Source organism: Fopius arisanus, unplaced genomic scaffold, assembly GCF_000806365.1.
Source record: "Fopius arisanus strain USDA-PBARC FA_bdor unplaced genomic scaffold, ASM80636v1 scaffold00022, whole genome shotgun sequence".
NCBI classification, from domain to species: domain Eukaryota; kingdom Metazoa; phylum Arthropoda; class Insecta; order Hymenoptera; family Braconidae; genus Fopius; species Fopius arisanus.
Window position 1 is genome coordinate 947624 of NW_011887761.1, and position 17619 is coordinate 965242.

General features: G+C 37.7%; 1 protein-coding gene across 6 annotated transcripts in view; it reads right to left on the reverse strand.

Annotated features, from left to right (window-relative positions):
- The window catches only part of kek5 (kekkon 5), a 490550-nt gene extending 472931 nt beyond the window's left edge, over positions 1–17619 (reverse strand). For 5 of the 6 annotated variants that reach the window (XM_011301426.1, XM_011301422.1, XM_011301425.1 and 2 more), the window contains exon 1: positions 17027–17619. The gene's annotated coding sequence lies outside the window, so the exon portion shown is untranslated. The remainder of the gene's footprint in view (positions 1–17026) is intronic. The other variant, XM_011301427.1, reaches the window with a different exon arrangement.

The following is a 17619-nucleotide window of genomic DNA, read 5'->3' on the forward strand; positions in this document are numbered from 1 at the left end:
ATAGTAAGGGAAAAACAAATGCTTTCGAGGAACAATTGCGACAAGGATTATTTCGGATCAGTAATTCTTGAAAATAAAAACTGTTTTTTTTTTCTTTTTATAAAGTCTTCTATATATTTTCGGGTAATGCAGAAATTGAAGAAAAACGTTAATGCAAGAGTTATAAAATTGACAGTCATAAGGTGCAGGCATACTGTTCGAAGAAGAAATTTGAATTAACGGATGAAAAAGAAATTCTTGCTCAAAGCTAGGATCAATGCTGTCGAATGTTGGGGCAGTACCTATGATGGTCAGCATTGGTTTTAGCCATACAAGACTTGATACTCGACTAATATGTGGGCGCACATCGATCCACCGAAATTCGAGTGTGCAATTGTGAACCAATGGCGGTCCACAATCTATTGAGCCGCTGATCGATCAATCCTGGTTTTAGAACTATGGACCGGCATCGATAATCACACCATGGTTTTTATCTAAGTCAACAGTGACCCTATCTTAGCCAAGTCGCTTCCAAAATGTTCGAGACGAGCTTCGGCCGATCTGCGGGTAGATCTGACTACCCATTACACAAAGAAGAAACAATGGTAGAGATTACTATAATATGGTAATCGTTACCATAAGAATATCGTAAATGATTTTTCCCAAATGATTATAGAACGCTTGCCCATTGTGGACATCGTTAATGCTACTTTTTCTTCCTTGGTCCTCCCTAACTTTGTTCTTTACAGGTCTATAGTACTGGTCAAAACTCGGCTAGCTGGGCCTCGTACCAAGAACTGCATCTCATATGGCCTGAAAAATATTTTCCTGATAAATTCAATCATAACCGGAAACCGAATTGTCGGTGTTGGACAGTCAGTTACCCCTCGTTCTGATATTGGTATGCCAAGCCTTGGCAACCCACTCACGTTCAAAATGCCAAGCTTCAAGAACCACTTTATTGCCGAATGTTAGTTGCTGAGACTCAAAAGTCAAGTCAAGTCAATCAAGTAAAACTATAATAATAATTAGCAAATATTATTAAATAATAATTAGAATTTTAGAAAATAATTAGAGAGACAGCACATACTTGATTTTAAATCACCTGGCAGAGAACGTTTTGTTACTTGGGTCAAAGCTCGGCTGAGTCGTGGCGTTCATATAATAGACTCGCCAAGTATGTGCTAGTGCATGACCAAGAATTAGTTGTCAATACATAAACAATAAATTGATATCCGAGTTTTGGCAGAGCACTGGGAAGCCAAGCGCCGATATACCAATCTTGGCCAACGCTTGACCAACGCAGACCAGTAGCTTTTGTAAACGAAATAATAATAATAATAATAATAATTCATTTTTGCTTCCGAATGGAAGCATTGCAATCGTCCGATCCCGACCGGAAAAAAAAAATTCTAATTTTGCTTGGAAACGATGTAGAATGGTCTGAAATGTAAAAATACAAAAGTTTTTGAGAATGTCTGTGCGTGGTGCCCCCTGGCCAGGGGTGATTTTTTAGTTAAGAAAAGATAAAGGTGGGTAAAAAAAATCCAAAAAATTTGAAATTTTGTCAAATAGTAGGTTAGAGTTGAGGCTAACGATGGAATGAAAATTCTGCTAGATCGGTCAAGCCGTTTTTGAGAAATCGTGATTTGTTTATAAATCGTTTTTTCGAAATATCTCCAAAACTAATGAAGGTATTCAGTTTTTTTTATTTCATTCTCTTCGCCATGATTGGCTCTATTGGAATCGATCAAAAATTTGAAAATGAACTCTGGAAAAAATCATAGTTATTGTCACTTTTATGTTTTTGAAAAAAAAATGTTGTACGCACTCTCACCCCTGCAAAAATCGAGATATCAACTTTAAATTTTGACGAGATTGTCCTTTTATCACTGCAACGAACGGTATTGAATATGAGTAGGATTGATTGATTAGTTCCGGAGATATTCAATTTTTAGTGTAAAATGATTATGTGGAATATCTCAAAATTGACTTGACCGAATTCATTTTTTTTTATATGAAAATTTTTGTCTCGATGTCCCCTGTCATTATCAATTAAAATATATATAGTTCCCCATACAAACTTTTTGAGATATTTAGATTTTTTCATTTTTCAGTTCAAATTGTTGTACGGATTTTTTTTAATTCCATTCTTTTCGTCATGCTTGGCACTATTGAAATTAATCAAAAACTGGAAAATGCATCCTGTAAGTAATCATAGTTATATGACACTTTTATGTTATTGAAAAAAAAAATGTTGTTCGCTCTTTCATCCGCACAAAAATCAAGCTATTAAGACTGCGAATTTCGACGAAATCGTCCCTTTATCCCTACAATGGATAGTATGAAAAATGAGCTTAATTGAACAATTGGTTTTATAGATATTCAAATTTTAGTGTAAAATGTTTATATAGCTCAGAATATCAGGATCGAATTCATTTTTTAAATTTGAAAATTTTAGTCTAATAGATGCTTAATTGCTACGACCATTTAACATCCATAATAGATCCAACCTGACGAGGAAAAATATATTGTTAAAATCATTCGGAAGCCCGCCATCAATTTATTGATGGCGAAAAAATATACCTATACATTTCGCTAAATCCTCCACAATGACATAATTGTTGTCGCCTACTTGTTTTTCTGATGGAAGAGGTTACTGAACGGTCCTCGATGACTTCACCTTCACATTCGCCATGCATGGCCCTGTCAACGTGCACGCGAAGCAAGTTGGACTGCTCCGCCTCCTTGATCGTCGCTCTTCGCCGAGATTTGGTCATACTAGCTAACGAATCATTAGACGGCTGACCACTTCGACCACGACGGAATTCTGAACCGAAAAGTCCAGCCACAGTATCCCCCGCATTATACAAAAAAGCTTGGACCCCATGAAGTTCATGATCATGCGCGAACTCAAAGAAAGGATCCAAACTATTCATCATGTCACAAGCCAGACCAAGAACCAAGCGCTCATGGAGGAACACCAAACTGAGTAGCCCGCGACCTCCATGACCACGCTGGGAATATAAGCGCGGACTCGAAGATCGGAGGTGAAGACTCTGGTTAACGGTTATGAGCTTACAAGTATCGCGGTTCAACAATCTCAGCTCACCCTCCTCCATTTGAGCACGCCAAAGAAGTATAGAAGAACTGGAACAGTGAACATGTGCGTTGCGGCCGCCTTGTTCTTCTCAGAAAGTTTAGTCTTCCAAACTTTCCGATGCCGCCGAGCATACTCCTCACGCCGAGTCTGCTTAACGGCAGTCTCTACTACGGCCCACGGATTGAACCCAAGATACCGATAAGACTTCTCATCACCGAAATGTTGATGTCGCCCCCATCCACCAATTGAAAGCCTTCTGCATCCTTAGGCTTCCCAGTCTTCGTATCAAAAATGGCGCACTTGTCCAAACCATACTAAAGTCAACCGACCTCCACCGGATGCTATAAAGCACAAATTTATGATAGACTGCGTCAGCCAAAGCAGCGCAAAATCTGTAAGGCACTTCATTATACTTGGCTCACCCGCAAGACACCCCAATAGGAGAAAAATGGGCTGATAGCTCGTACTATGAAATGTCTTACGGTAGTCAATCCAGGCCACTGACAGATGCCGATGATACTGCACCGAACTGCGCATAACACAGCGATCGACAAGCAAACTCCCCTGACAACCCGACTGTAACCTCTTGGTCCCGCGTTGTTCATATATCTGCTACCACATCGGCGCAATATCACGCAAGATACACTCACTCAAAACTTCGATAAAGAGTTTATAGAGTATATTCAAGCATGTTATCGACCGATAGTTCATCGGATCCGACAAGTTACCCTTCTTAAAAAATAGCACCGTTCATTCTTCCACCAACCACCCAGGAACCGAGGCGCTGCCATCGCTATGCGATGTAAAAATCCAGGCCATAAACAGAGGTAAACCTCTTCAACCAAATGGTGTTGATACCATCTGGACCATGCGTGGCATGGCTCTACAATCCCCGCAGCACTAACTACGCCTCTTCCTGAGTGACGGGATAAATCCCACCCACTGCCAACGATGTTCCTAGCAGAATGTACGAAAGGCCTAGCGTTTCCACCACGAGATGAGGATAGTGCCCATCAAGATTCCCCCTGAACTGCTCAACCCGCTCGACAAATGGCATCTTGTCGGCTGCAGGTGCAGGTGGGTTCATCCATCAGTTAGGATTATTGAATGTGTGACGATGAGAATGAATTGAATTTACGATGCTTGTTTCTGAGCCATCTCGATTTTACCCAGTAGCTGAAAAATTCATCTTTTCATCTTTAGCTCACAAGACCTCCTTAAAGGCCGGCGCCTTCAGTAAGACCTCATTATGTAACGTCAGATGTTCCGGCTTAACGCGGATCGTCCCTGCAACTCTCCTCGTCCTTGACCCGATGTCCCTTATAACTCACCCCAGCACCCCATCACCATTCTGAGTAGACTGCTCCCACTGAGGGTCATCACTTCTGATCGACATCCGTAAGGAGCGACTAGCCGACAGCCGCCGTGGAACAATGAGCAAATAATAGCCCTATCAACGCAAGCGACTGGCCTGATTTCAAAGTAAAATGCGCCAATTCGGGGGGCAAAACACACCACAATTCACGCATCTGCGCCATGTATGCTCGCTGTGCCGATTGACTGTCTACCCAACATTGCATGCGGTCCTCCTTGAGATCCTCTGATCACCTAATCCTATGGACAGCCAAGTTGTTACCATTATTGGATTTCGATCGATCACTCCTCCTAACTGATCGGGGGCTGCGCCGCAATTCGTTGGTAGAACCGGGTATTTGAAGTTACGAGTAGTTAACAGAGCGGCTGCAGCAGGATGGCACACCATCCACACGGGGCGATGGGGACGCCATCTTACGCCCTAAATATTATTAGTATTTATTAAATTTTATAATAAATAATGATAATGATAACAATAAATTTTCTACGAAAAGAATTATACGTATTTTTTTAAAAAGGGGTTAGGAGTTATAGATTACTGTGGTGTAGCATACCTAATTACCTACCCGCAGGTAATGTAGAAACACTACCGCGGGTAGGTAATTGTAGCGACGGCTACAGTGAGACGATTAGAGAGGAGAGAGGGTGGGAGGGAACTTATATCAATGAACTAAGTAAATCATAACCGGAAATTATTAAATAAAATAAATTTTATCGTGCTTCACGTACGTGACGATTTTGTTACCGTATCATATTTATATTTACGTTGTGTGAATGAATGAAGATATACCGGTCGAATTTCATGCGATTTATTTAAATTACTTTTTTTATATTCCGCGGCTTATTTTTAATCACATTCAGTGATTAGTCTCACTGCCACGTATTAGAGAAGCTATATTACTCACATGATTGGCCAAAGGCTCTCCGAGACTCCAAATAGGTTATGTGACAATGCGGATATTTAAGTCTCGATTTGAGTCTCTAAAAGCAGATTTTGTTACATCGTCTCGAGAGACCAAAAATTTGGTCGGCGGGAATGTTCGGTCAACTGGTCTTTATTCAATTATTGTCGTCATTACTAGCAATTATCATCCATGCAAATCTAACAATACGATCAAGAATTCGCAAAAGTACCAATTGAAATTTGACAATGAATTCTCATTTGAGTAGATAGTTACTATAAGTTACGGTAAATATTCAGTATAGGTTTCCTACAAATAACACTGAAATAATTAATTCTTTGATTCAACCAATCTTAACCTCTATTGTTATTCAGAAGAGTAGATCCTGTAGAGAGGTCATATAGCCTCGAGCAGGTCCCTTTGCTCGCTCCAGAAACACCTCCAGCTTTTCCCCGCTTTCTCTGTTGCCAGGATGGATGAGTACATCATAGTCAGCATTTTAAATGAATAGATTATGAATAGCTAGGGTAGTTGTGCTATCCCACTGACAGTGTTTAGTCAGTGATATGTGATGAAACTTGGGGTGAGATGCTACAGTATAATATCATGAAGAATCGCTTTGGGATTGCCGACATCCATTCTTATCTGCATGTATTCATTATATTTAAGCGAGCCAAAATGTATTGTCTGTGGGGCGACAACACCACCACATCCTCGTCGTGGCTGTGGATAATGCAAATAGCGGTGTATAAACAATCCCATTTCCAAACCTATATTTGTTTTCCTCAAAAACGGTTTTTAAAGCATTAATCACGCAATGAAAATCCACTCCACTTTAGAAAAGATACATGGGTTTGGTGAACCTATACTGTTCACCGGGATAGTGGGCATGTCACCGGCAAATGTCTAGTTTAGGCTTACCGAAACGATTCTAGGTGTTGTATATTCATTTGTATGTCTATGTGTTGTATATTCATTTGTATTTCCGTCCCCTAATTAAAGATCTGATTACCATTTTAGAGGAAATTGATTAGTATGAGAGATATGGATGTTATTACACCGCTCTCTACGTTATCCAGGGCATTTATTTTTAACTCTTAGAACAAAACTACCCAGAAAAATGACCGTCAATTTGCAAGTACATAGAGGAGCTTTGGTCATTTTCTTAGATATTTTAAACGCTACTTTGTTGCTGACTGTCATTGAGCATGGGGAATTACTTCACTGTCAGGAGACGGTCAGAAGACGGTCAATTTTGTCTGACGTAGCCAGATCGAAAAATGATGGTATAATTTCACATACCTAGTCCATACCATACCATACCATACCATACCATACGTATTTGTGTCGAATGTTGGAGAGAAGCTGCACGCCTTGCAGTTTCTTTTGAACTATTACTGGTGAAATAAGAATTAAAAATCAGGTGAACTTCCGAGAAAATATCTGGACGTGCTCCATACGTTATACCGATTCGAAGACCGGGATGCTGACGGTAATAGTAATTCAACATTTCATACGTTTTCTTTGCCCACCTCTTGCTTATGCAGATACGTACTAGGAAGTAATTGTGTATTGCAGAAAGTGGGTGATTCTGCAAAAAGAGCTGGAAATTGAAGGCTGTAGAATGGTAGATAGTCGGAATGAATCAAGAGAATAAAAGTAATCTCCCACACCTATGAGCTACATATCTAGTTCTTTCTATCCTTTCCTATATTTCGCAGAGACTCGCAAAGTGGAAACGGCACGGATGCTACCATGGCTGTCAATTTTGAACGTATGACGTATAAAAATAATGACAGAAATGATAAAAAAAAAACAGCAAATATAAAAACAAGTATCACTGAAAGGAAACAGAAAATATAAGCATTTGCATTGCCAAACCGAAATCCCTATGTGTCGCGAATTTCAATGCTCAGTGACAATACAGCACTTGTCGACCACTGTGAGCGCACTGGCCCACTCGTATTTCTGATCCTCCTCTCTTTATTGCACAAACATAACTATATCTATTCCTTTCTCTCTTCTGCTTGCACAGTGATGCCCAGCTTACGAACATATGCGGAAAATGTACGTAGCGACGTTCTACATCACGTGTCCTTCGCCAATGTTCCTGTTTTACGTATAAAAAAAAACAAAACGTAGATAGGCAGTCACCAGCGTCGTGAATAGGGAGATGAAAATAAAATTGCATCTACGTTTTTTGTATGGTCGTAGCTTTATACGGTACAATTGATAATTTCTGTTCAACCAAGTGTCGTACGATGGAAAATTCAATTTTCAATGCGTTCGCATTAAGAACAACCAGTTGGAAAGCAGAATATCATTTTCATATCAACTAAAGATCATTTTCCTTCGGCATTAATTGTATAGATACGCATTTCCATGGGGGTGGAAATATACATTGAAAACATGTTTGTTTTGACAAGATGATAATTCATAATAAATTCATGACAAAAATCATAGATCATAGATCTAGACGCAATTATAAAAAGTTGCTATATTTCAGACAGTACTGGACCGATCGAGCTGGAACGGCGCGTGAAAGTGCAAATTAATCATAGTTATTATAAATTAGAACTTCAGATTTTCAGCGACAAATGTGGCCGAATTTTCTAGAAATTGATCTCCAAAATGTCAAATTTCCCATGTAGGATGGCCGGATTGGCGTGAAGATCGGCCAAGCTCGACGCCAACATTTCCGAAATCTGGAAAAGAGACTGGCTCAATGTTCTTTCGAGCCTTGGATGATAACTCCGATCCGATTATCGGTGCCTTAATTGGCCCAATAATGGCAGCTAATTGACAGCCGAGTCTTATTATTTTTACCCAAAAATATTAATAACATTTATTTTTTATTGAAATTTATCCGATTGTCAATATTTTACCGGTGATTGAAAGAAGTTAGTAATAAAGAAGAATATCAGACGTAACCACAAATGTTCGGTATATGATTGGCTACTGGAGCACTCATTAATTTAATTAACAAAAAGTGAAAAAAGAAAATTTTCTCGTTTTTATGATTTATTAGTTATCCTTAACCACGGCGGCAACGATATCGACCCTGAAAAAACTTAATCGGCGAACTCAAATTTTGTACCTGACCACACTCGAATCTACAATCTTTCGCACACTAGTCCTACGCCCTAACGATTAACCTGATACCTAAGTCTTGTAGTATCAGCATAAAAACGGCTTTATAAATTCCAGTTAGTTGTTTTTGGGCATTTCTGTCCTTCTTTGATCAATTGTTAGATGATTAATAATCAGTAGATTACTGAGGATTCCCGTAATTTTTTGAATTAAGAAATAATTGCAGTCGTAATAGCAGTTATTCTGTTTATTAAACATTTTTTTCCCGTTTCCTAACATTCTAAATAACTCGCAATTGACATTAGAACTATTTAAGCAACATTTTGAACTATCATGAAAATGTCAAGCTCGTGAAATTTGAAAACAGCCGCAAAGACAGTAATTGTATGATTTGGAGTTGGTGGACCAAAGAGATTCTAACCCTTCATATTATCGAATGTCTTCATTCTGTTGTTGCTACATTTATTGCTATTTTTTCTTTTTCTTGTGTGGATAAGTGCATTTTGTAACAATCAAAAAAGTGCATTGTGTGAGATAGTTTACTAACAGCTGGATATAAACATTCATCAGATGTTCTTAATAAGTGCAGTATTGTCATTTCAATTGTAAAAATTATTTAAAAATCATCACAATCATCGACAATATTTAAAATAGATTCTATAGTAGAATCAACAATCTGATATATTTCATTTTCTGTTCGATTTAAGTGTATTTTTTTATGTAAAGTATAACATTAGTCAGTGATTTAACGATAAAAACCATAATGAATTAAGTCAGAAAATCAAGTTACGTGTTCAATCTCTGAATCAACCCACAGAAACGCCAATATGCAGAGGGATCTCACTGATGACGTGGAATTTCAATGAATATAGACGTGAGTCATAGCGGCACGATGGCGCCTGAGTGCTCCCCTGCATTTTCTTGAGGATACGACAAAATTCCTCCAGTGTGAAATTGAAAAAATGAAAAAAACTGCCGAACCATCTATTAGACGAAAATACAAATATGAAAAAGGAGGAATACTTCCTCTGCCGGCAATAAAAAAGCTATTGAAAAGTTTATCTCCGACGACAGTGATCAAGATAACAAGATTATTCTTGGATTTGGCACGACAAATAGAAAAAAAAACGAGAAAAGATAAAAAGAGAAAAATACAATTACGAATACGCATATGGCAAGCACAAGAAAATTATCGCCGTTTGTTAATTACCTAGCTCAATGTAGAAAACTCTGTTATACCCTAAGCTTCTTACTGAGTCATCGATGTGCACAAACATTTATATCTTCATTCTCGTAAATCTTTCCCCTCCGCACCTACTTTCTTCCCGAAAAAGTCAATGAGCCGAAGTTTCCCGGCCTGAACCATGGTTTAACGGATGTTGAGTTACGAGCTCACGCTAAAAGGATAGGGGGAAAGAGATGGAATATTTCGCAGGGGAAAAAAAATCAATGTTCAGGATTTATACGTAATTTTAAAGAAAACTCAACACTGGTTTTATATTACTTGGAGAATAGAGATTTTCCCACTGACAATATTTGAGAAAAGTCGTGAAGTTCGGGATAGACATTGAGTTTTCCCTAATAATAACTATTTTGTAGCGGACCCTTGAACACATTAAATATTCAACATATTAGGTAAGTACTTTATAACTGAAAATCTATAAAGATTATTAGGCTTTTCAAAGTGAAGACCCCCATATAATTCATAAATAGGCTTAGTCACCTGAGTCTTCAATCATTTGTAATGTTTGCACAAATAACGTATTAATAATCAACATATCGGATGGCATTCAACGAGTTTACTGAAGATCCCTATCTACGGGTAGAAGCCTGACTAATCTAGATATGTCGTAGAATTTGGTAAGTCAAGTCAATTCCAAGCTTGACTCAGTTGTCGAACCTCGGGATTACCATCTCAATGTTAACTAGAACCTATCATTTTTTTGTCAGCTAAAATTGATACTATATTATGGTAACATTCTTAAGAAAGAAGGTCAGGCGGGTATTACAAAAAAACCATCAATAGGATGCAGAGCGTAAAAAGGAGCGTATGAAGAGGAAATTAGCGGAGTGAAACCAATACGAATTAACACGAGCCGTAAATAGAGAGGCGTCTGAACTAACGCGTTAACTCGGCGGGGGTCGATGCCACGACAAGCATCACGTCATCGTCATTATGTCCTCCATCAAACGCCCGGGGAAACTCATCAACTACATCCATTGAAAAACGTGTGAGAACGTAAACTGTCAATTAATAGCGTCATTTCCGTTATTTCGACCAGTTATCAGTCTTATCATAACAACCTGTCACACGTTCGACCGCACCCTAATTGAGATAAAATTGAACTGAATTTTCTCCCTATTCTGACACTCAAACGAGAACGAGACCTAATGGAAAAAAAAGGAATACGGCAGTGAAGAAAAATAAATATTGCCACATTGGTGTGCATTATGCAGGGGCAAATGACCCATGTAAATAGGAGAATCCCAAAAGTTTCTACTTGACTTGAATTTTATAATAACACTAAACCGACTACACGGAGAGAAGTATTCAATAAAGATTACGTTTTTTATGTAATTCCGAGACGAAGTGTGTTGAGTGAATTCTCATGGAACTGTTACGCATTTCTTTTGTGCAATCTACAATTTTTATTGATTATTAGAAAAAGATGCACACTTCCCGCGTTTATGTATAATTAGACGTGGAAAATAAAAAGAATATGGTTTAGATAATTATCTCGACTGAATAGGAAATTTTTATTTTATTTTATATATTTCTTTGTACAAATAATTTTTTACAATTTCATTGATTTACTTGCTAAATAAATTCATAGTGTTTTCCATGATCATACACGAGAAACAGCTATGTACAATTCCCCATGGTATTTATATAATATATGCATATTATAAATATAAACAGCCGTACCACCGTAACATGATGATATACATAATCATGTCAAGGTGAAATAGATCGGTGACAGATTTCCTTTCATTATTTTTTTATCAAAGGGTTTTTTCGAACCTCACCCCAGGTAGGAATTCCAAGCTCCAACAACTGGTCCATGCTTGGCTCAACCTAGACTTGCCTAGACTTTGGCAACCAAGCTTGGGCCATATTTCACCCAATGGTTAAGCCAGGCTTCAGCCAATGTTGAAACATGAGCTTTGGTTAGCAGGCACGGGTCAGAAATGGGCCAAGACTGGCTACCAAGGGTTGGTCAGCAAGGGACGGCCAGCCTTCGTCCCAGCTTGGTGGTCAATGACTCGCCGGGACTGACAGACGTTCCTGGGACGACAACTCCTGGTCCACGTTCGGTTTGCCCTTTTTCGACCAAGCATCGGGTAGGACGATCTTTATCCAACATTGGACCGACCATGGAAGCCAAGGCTCAACCCAGGCAAGAATTGACAATTGACCCAAGCTTTGGGTGATGGGCGGCCCAACCCTTGCCGATACTTGGGGCGGGGGGGGGGCATCTGAATAATCAATTATCGAGATAATTGGTAACTAGTGAGATAGAAGTTAATAGGGATTATATTTTGAAACTTCCTGGAGTCTATATATCGATGATTTAGGTTTATTAGTAACAACAGCGCATTAGACTAGCGGTTAGTGCGCAGGACTAGAGATTTGGGGGTCGTCGGTTCGATCCCCGGTTAGGGTAATATTTTAAGTTAACAAATGAGCGATTCCCGGTGGAAAGTAAGTTAGGAGTGAGTAATTAGACACTAATCAACTGCAAAAATGCTTGAATGAGCATTATTTTTATTTTTTTATCAATTTAAATAAATAAATATAAGGCATGGCTAAGGTCTGGCAACCAAGCTAGTGTCAAGTCTGGTGGCCAAGGAAGGCCCGCACGTTATCATCCCAGAGCTCAACCAGGCTTGAGCCAGCCTTGGATGCCAAGCTCGAGCCTTGTTTAGCCGGGGTTGGGCCGCCCATCACCCAAGCTTGGGCCAATTGTCAATTCCTGCCTGGGACGTCAGCCAACCGAATGGCACCATTGACGTCACGTGATTATTTTTTAAGCGTGGATTTTAGCGAGTCAGAGTATTTGCAGAGTATTTGCAGAGTATTTTGCAGTATTTCAGGCTGGCACACAGTTTTATTTTGGAAAGTTCTAAAAAATTCTCTCTAAAAATGTTTTTTCATCATTCAACGTATTACACCGCAAATATCCTGTCTAACAGAGAGGAAAAATTGGGTTATAATTTCGATGCGAAATCGATTGCTTTCATTGAGTATGCAATTCTTATCCCATTTTTTCATTTCAGTTGCCCAATTAGTCTTCCAGAGTTTTCTCATTCTCTGCATAATTGCATAAATCTATCCGGATACTATTTACTGCACTAATAGTTTGGCCAAAATCCGAGTGGAAAAGTATTTGGTCAAATAGCAGTCGTGTTTTAAAATTACTTGAATATTTTCTACAAGCTTGACTGTCTACGAACGAATGTACAAAAAAATCGTTCATGCTTTGCACTCGGGAGTTTTAACCTGCAAAATTTGATGCAGTCGTTCCAAGATAACGACGTTATCGAAAGATATACGATAATTTTGAAGCGCTAGTGGTATCACTGAATATTTTCGTCCGTGTACAAGAATGGATTCACTCGCGGAATGCTTTAATGTGATAGATCGATAGAATTCCAGATTTCGTTATCGGCAAATAACTCTGTATCTACTGAAAATATAGACAGTCTTGTAAGGGTCTATTTGATACAGATACATTTTTTACATTATACTCTGAGTAAAACTAATCATTGCTGTTGATGTTGATTTATTCAACGGCCAGAAAAATCCCTAGGTCGTGGCAAATATGTCTGCTGTTACTGATAAAAACTTCACTTTCCTACTTGTACCAAAAAAAATATTCAATCACCGTATTTGGTACGGCACACTATTTTTCTATGAGAGCATTGCACTGAGAATAAAAAGATCATTTGAATGCGTACCTTCTTGATTGAAATTTGCACCCAACTTGTTTTCGTTTACAATCAACATAATTTTTAACACAATTTTTCCACAAAAAAAATTTTTCGCATTCGAATGTACACGTTCCAAGTAAAATTTTGTCAGACGTCTCTCAATGCAGACAGTGTACATGAAATATTGATGTAATAATCGGAAAGTAAATTTACATAGAATTTTCTTTGCATTGGCCTGCCAATGAAAATATTTGACGCAGAGCTACGTATATAAAAATTTGTATCATCAATAAAGTTTAATTGAGAACGAAATTTTTTTTTGTTTTATATATATCTTATTTTATATTTGAGGGATATTTTCAAAATGCACTAAATTCATATAAAAATCTTGAAAAAATAATTAATTTTTATTCAAATGTCATGGCAGCTATTCTTATGGAGCATAAAAATTGCAAAGATAATGAATTTTCACAAGGAAAACGTTTTTCCAGTTTTTCAGGAGAACTGCAAAACCCGCCTCAGCATTCACTGAATTTTGGCATTCTTGGTCCCTTTCACCTTTATCGCACCCAAGCCGCGAACATCAACTCAACATGACCAAGAGATTTATTTCGTCATCTCTTCTCTAACCCTCGCTTTCACATAAGCCACCATTGAAACTCCAAGTTAATCTTTTTCCTAATATTGATTTAGTGAAATATTTTTATGATTTTGACAAAGGCCAGCCTTTGCTTATCGTTAAATAAAATGTATTCATATGAAAATACGCGGTGTTTTCCTATAAGATTAATACAAAAAGATTTGGGTTGGTCAAAAACCCAAAAATATCTGTAACTTTGCAAATCAATACTGATATTGTTCGGTATTTTCTACTTGGAGAGCCCATTCGATAGAATGAGCTCCAAAGGAATAATTAATTTGTTGTACTGAAGGAAAAAACAATATTACGATATTAATAAATCCATTAGGATCTCACATCCTTTAGAAATACCGAGAATAATTTTTTACATCTTCAGTCAATCAACTTTTGAAATCTGCTGAAATTTACACGATTCTTTCCAATGCTAAACGATACTAATATAATGTCTGGAGTTCGAAGAAATTTAGCAAATTAACTTCAATTCATTTGATAAACTAAAATATGTAAAGTAAGGTAAATAAGGTAAACTAACATATTGAGTCTTATAAAAATATTTTCCCCGACCTGCAGTGGAAATCATCTAAACAATTTTCTGGATTTTACCAAGCATATATTTGAAATAATTCCCATCATTGTATTTTCCTGATCATATATAGATGTCTTTCCCAAGTTCATTGCCACGTGTATATGTAAAGAGAACAGCGAGTGGTGTATACTCGACCGATGGACTGTAATACCCAAGCCCCTCTTAGCGAATACAATCAAGGACCGGACGACCTCGTGTTTCCTCCCTTTCTTTTCCAGTCTCCCCACTCAGCCATATGTCTATGTCCTCTCTCCCACCTTCTCTCCACAAGTATCACACAGTCAACTAGTCGAGCATGATCGTGCTACCGCAGCTCAAAAAAAACAATATTCACAAAATTCCCAACTGCCTTTTTCCTGCATCCCCAAAATCCCTAGAATAAAATTATTTCCACTACATGGCCTGAAAAGCACGTGAGTTAATAGAAATACGTTCATTAAAGAAATGTAAAAGATCAATGAACGTGTAAAAAATATATGAAAAACAAAAGGACCGCAGTAGTTTCAAAGGAGGTGGTCTATATCGAAGAAAAGAATTAATATATGAATTCCGTACTGCTTCTCAAGAACTCTCGTCTGAGCATTGACATTACGTACATCTGGAAGTCGAAAATTTAAAAATCACTACGGATTTTTCTCACAATGCTGCCATGAAGTCGCAAAAAAAGGCAAACAATTGAAATCTAGTATTTAACAAGTGTCACTAATAATAAAAACTTGATATTTTAGCGAATTTAATACATTTTTTGAAAAAACGTAAGGATAAAATTAAAGATGAAATTATGCACGGTACGGAATTGTATAGTTCGGAATAGTTGAGATAGGGCTTTTTCTTGTTTGGAATTGATATGCAAAAGCCGAACGTGAGGCTCGGGTAGCAGCACACATTGAAAAACTCTATTGACACAATCCGGATTACATTTTTCCGCATTAATTATCAATTTTTAGAGTTTGGGCAATGCATGATATCAATACCGAGACGTAATAGAAAACGTATTAGTCTCCCCCGCCTGCCTGCCTTCCTTGCCCCGACGTTAAACATGCACATGGGGGACGATCATCTGTTTTCCAGGGCTCGGCATAAAATGGGCTATATAGTGCCGTCTCTTGGTGGGTAACCAACGACATTCATCAGCGCGATTAACAGAGTATTAGTTGGACATATTTAATTCCATAAAAAATTGCTGTTAAGTGGCTGTGGTAATTGATCAAAAGGTTACTTTTAAAGTAAAAATTTCGATCCAATTATTTCTTAGAATGAGCCAACTATTATAGAAAAAAAGAATGGTAAAAACTTTTTTACTTGAAAAAATATGAAATGAAACTTTATACAAGCAACGTGGCCACCTAAAGAGACATGGAGATTTTCCCTTTTTGTTCATAACACTGCGCTGTCATATCCAATTTTCCTTCAGAATGTATTCTTTTGTCTTACTTGATTTGTTTTTCTTTTGCCTATAACCATTTGGTTTCATTTATTTCGTTATAGTTCCAACGGAATAACACGGAAATTAATAGTCACAACTTTGAATTGGTATTCATGTGAAACAAATCCGATTTTAAAATGGGACGGAGAACCCCATTTGACATACAATAACAGGCGTCTAAAAAAAAATTATTAATTGCTTAGTTCGCATACAAATGTTTAATTCTTTCAATAATCCATAGATAACGTGTGATTCATTGATTATCTTCATTTGCACTTTATTACCAAACTCAAATATAATTTTCGAACCCCGAAATTTTCCGTAGGAATGATTTTATGAAAATACTCATGACATACTCCAAAGATTTTAGGGCCTGGGGCAAACTGCATTTCAGAACTTTCGTTTCGCACCATAAACAACAATCAAAAAATGTGAAGCAAGTTGATGCCTGTATTCTGCAGTAAAAATCAACATTCCTGTCGCATTTTACTTCTGAAATAACAGAGGAAAAGCACAGACGAATCGCAGCAAGAAGTTGGTCTTACCGATTTTATCATTACCCTATAACAATCTCTTATGAATTGACAAGTACAATTTCTTATTTTTCCTGAAAACTTAAACAGCAATTCCGAAAAAACTAGGAGGATAAAATTCATTACCCGGGTTTCTCATCGATTTACACTTTAATTGTTCTTTCTTTCTTTTCCCATTTTTTTCTTCTTTTCCTTCGACTTGAATAATAATCATTGCTGCATGTTGAACGAGTGGCGTCATGCGATAGGAGAATAAATAAAGGTGAAAAAATGGAGAAAGAAAAAAAAATTCCCTGCGAATTAGTCCCGCGACCTTGCGTGAGAACGCAATGGTGAAAGAGATGGCTACGTATGAGTGAGTGAGTGGAAATAAGAGTCCACTGTTCGTGGAAGAAAGGGTATGGGAATGAAAGAATTATTTAGGACAAAAAAAATAAAAAGAAGAAGATTTAAGCACTTACTGCCGTAAAAGACGATCCGCCTGATTTGTCCAGAGGCCACGCAATGACTCTAGGCCGAGAATATAAGTACACTTCCACTTGGAACTTCGTTATGAGCCAAAGAATAAACAAACTGAACTCCGACAATAACAATTTTCACCACTCTCAGGTATCACTTCCAATGATGTTGAAGTTGCGATAATCGGGACTTATCCGAGCTAGGTTCACACTTAAACTTATCACTGCACACTCGCACCAATTTCAATTAACACACACACCTAAATGCTAAATAAAAAAAAAGAAGCTAACCACATTAATCTATATATTACGTTGAATACTCAATACGGTGATTCACCAATTTTTATTATTTAATTCACTGATTCTACTCACACCGCGTGCAATGATTCAACGATTTGGAATGAAACAATAGTGAAATGAACTCATAACCCGTACAATTCACTTCTCTATGGTCAATTACAAGGAGCACTTTTTATTAAATGACTCAACTATTTAGTTAGTGACTTAAAAATTAGTGATCGTTGCAATTGCACGAATAAAAAGACCACGAGTTGAATGTTACTGGAATAGTGCCGACAGAACGACTCGCGTGCGCT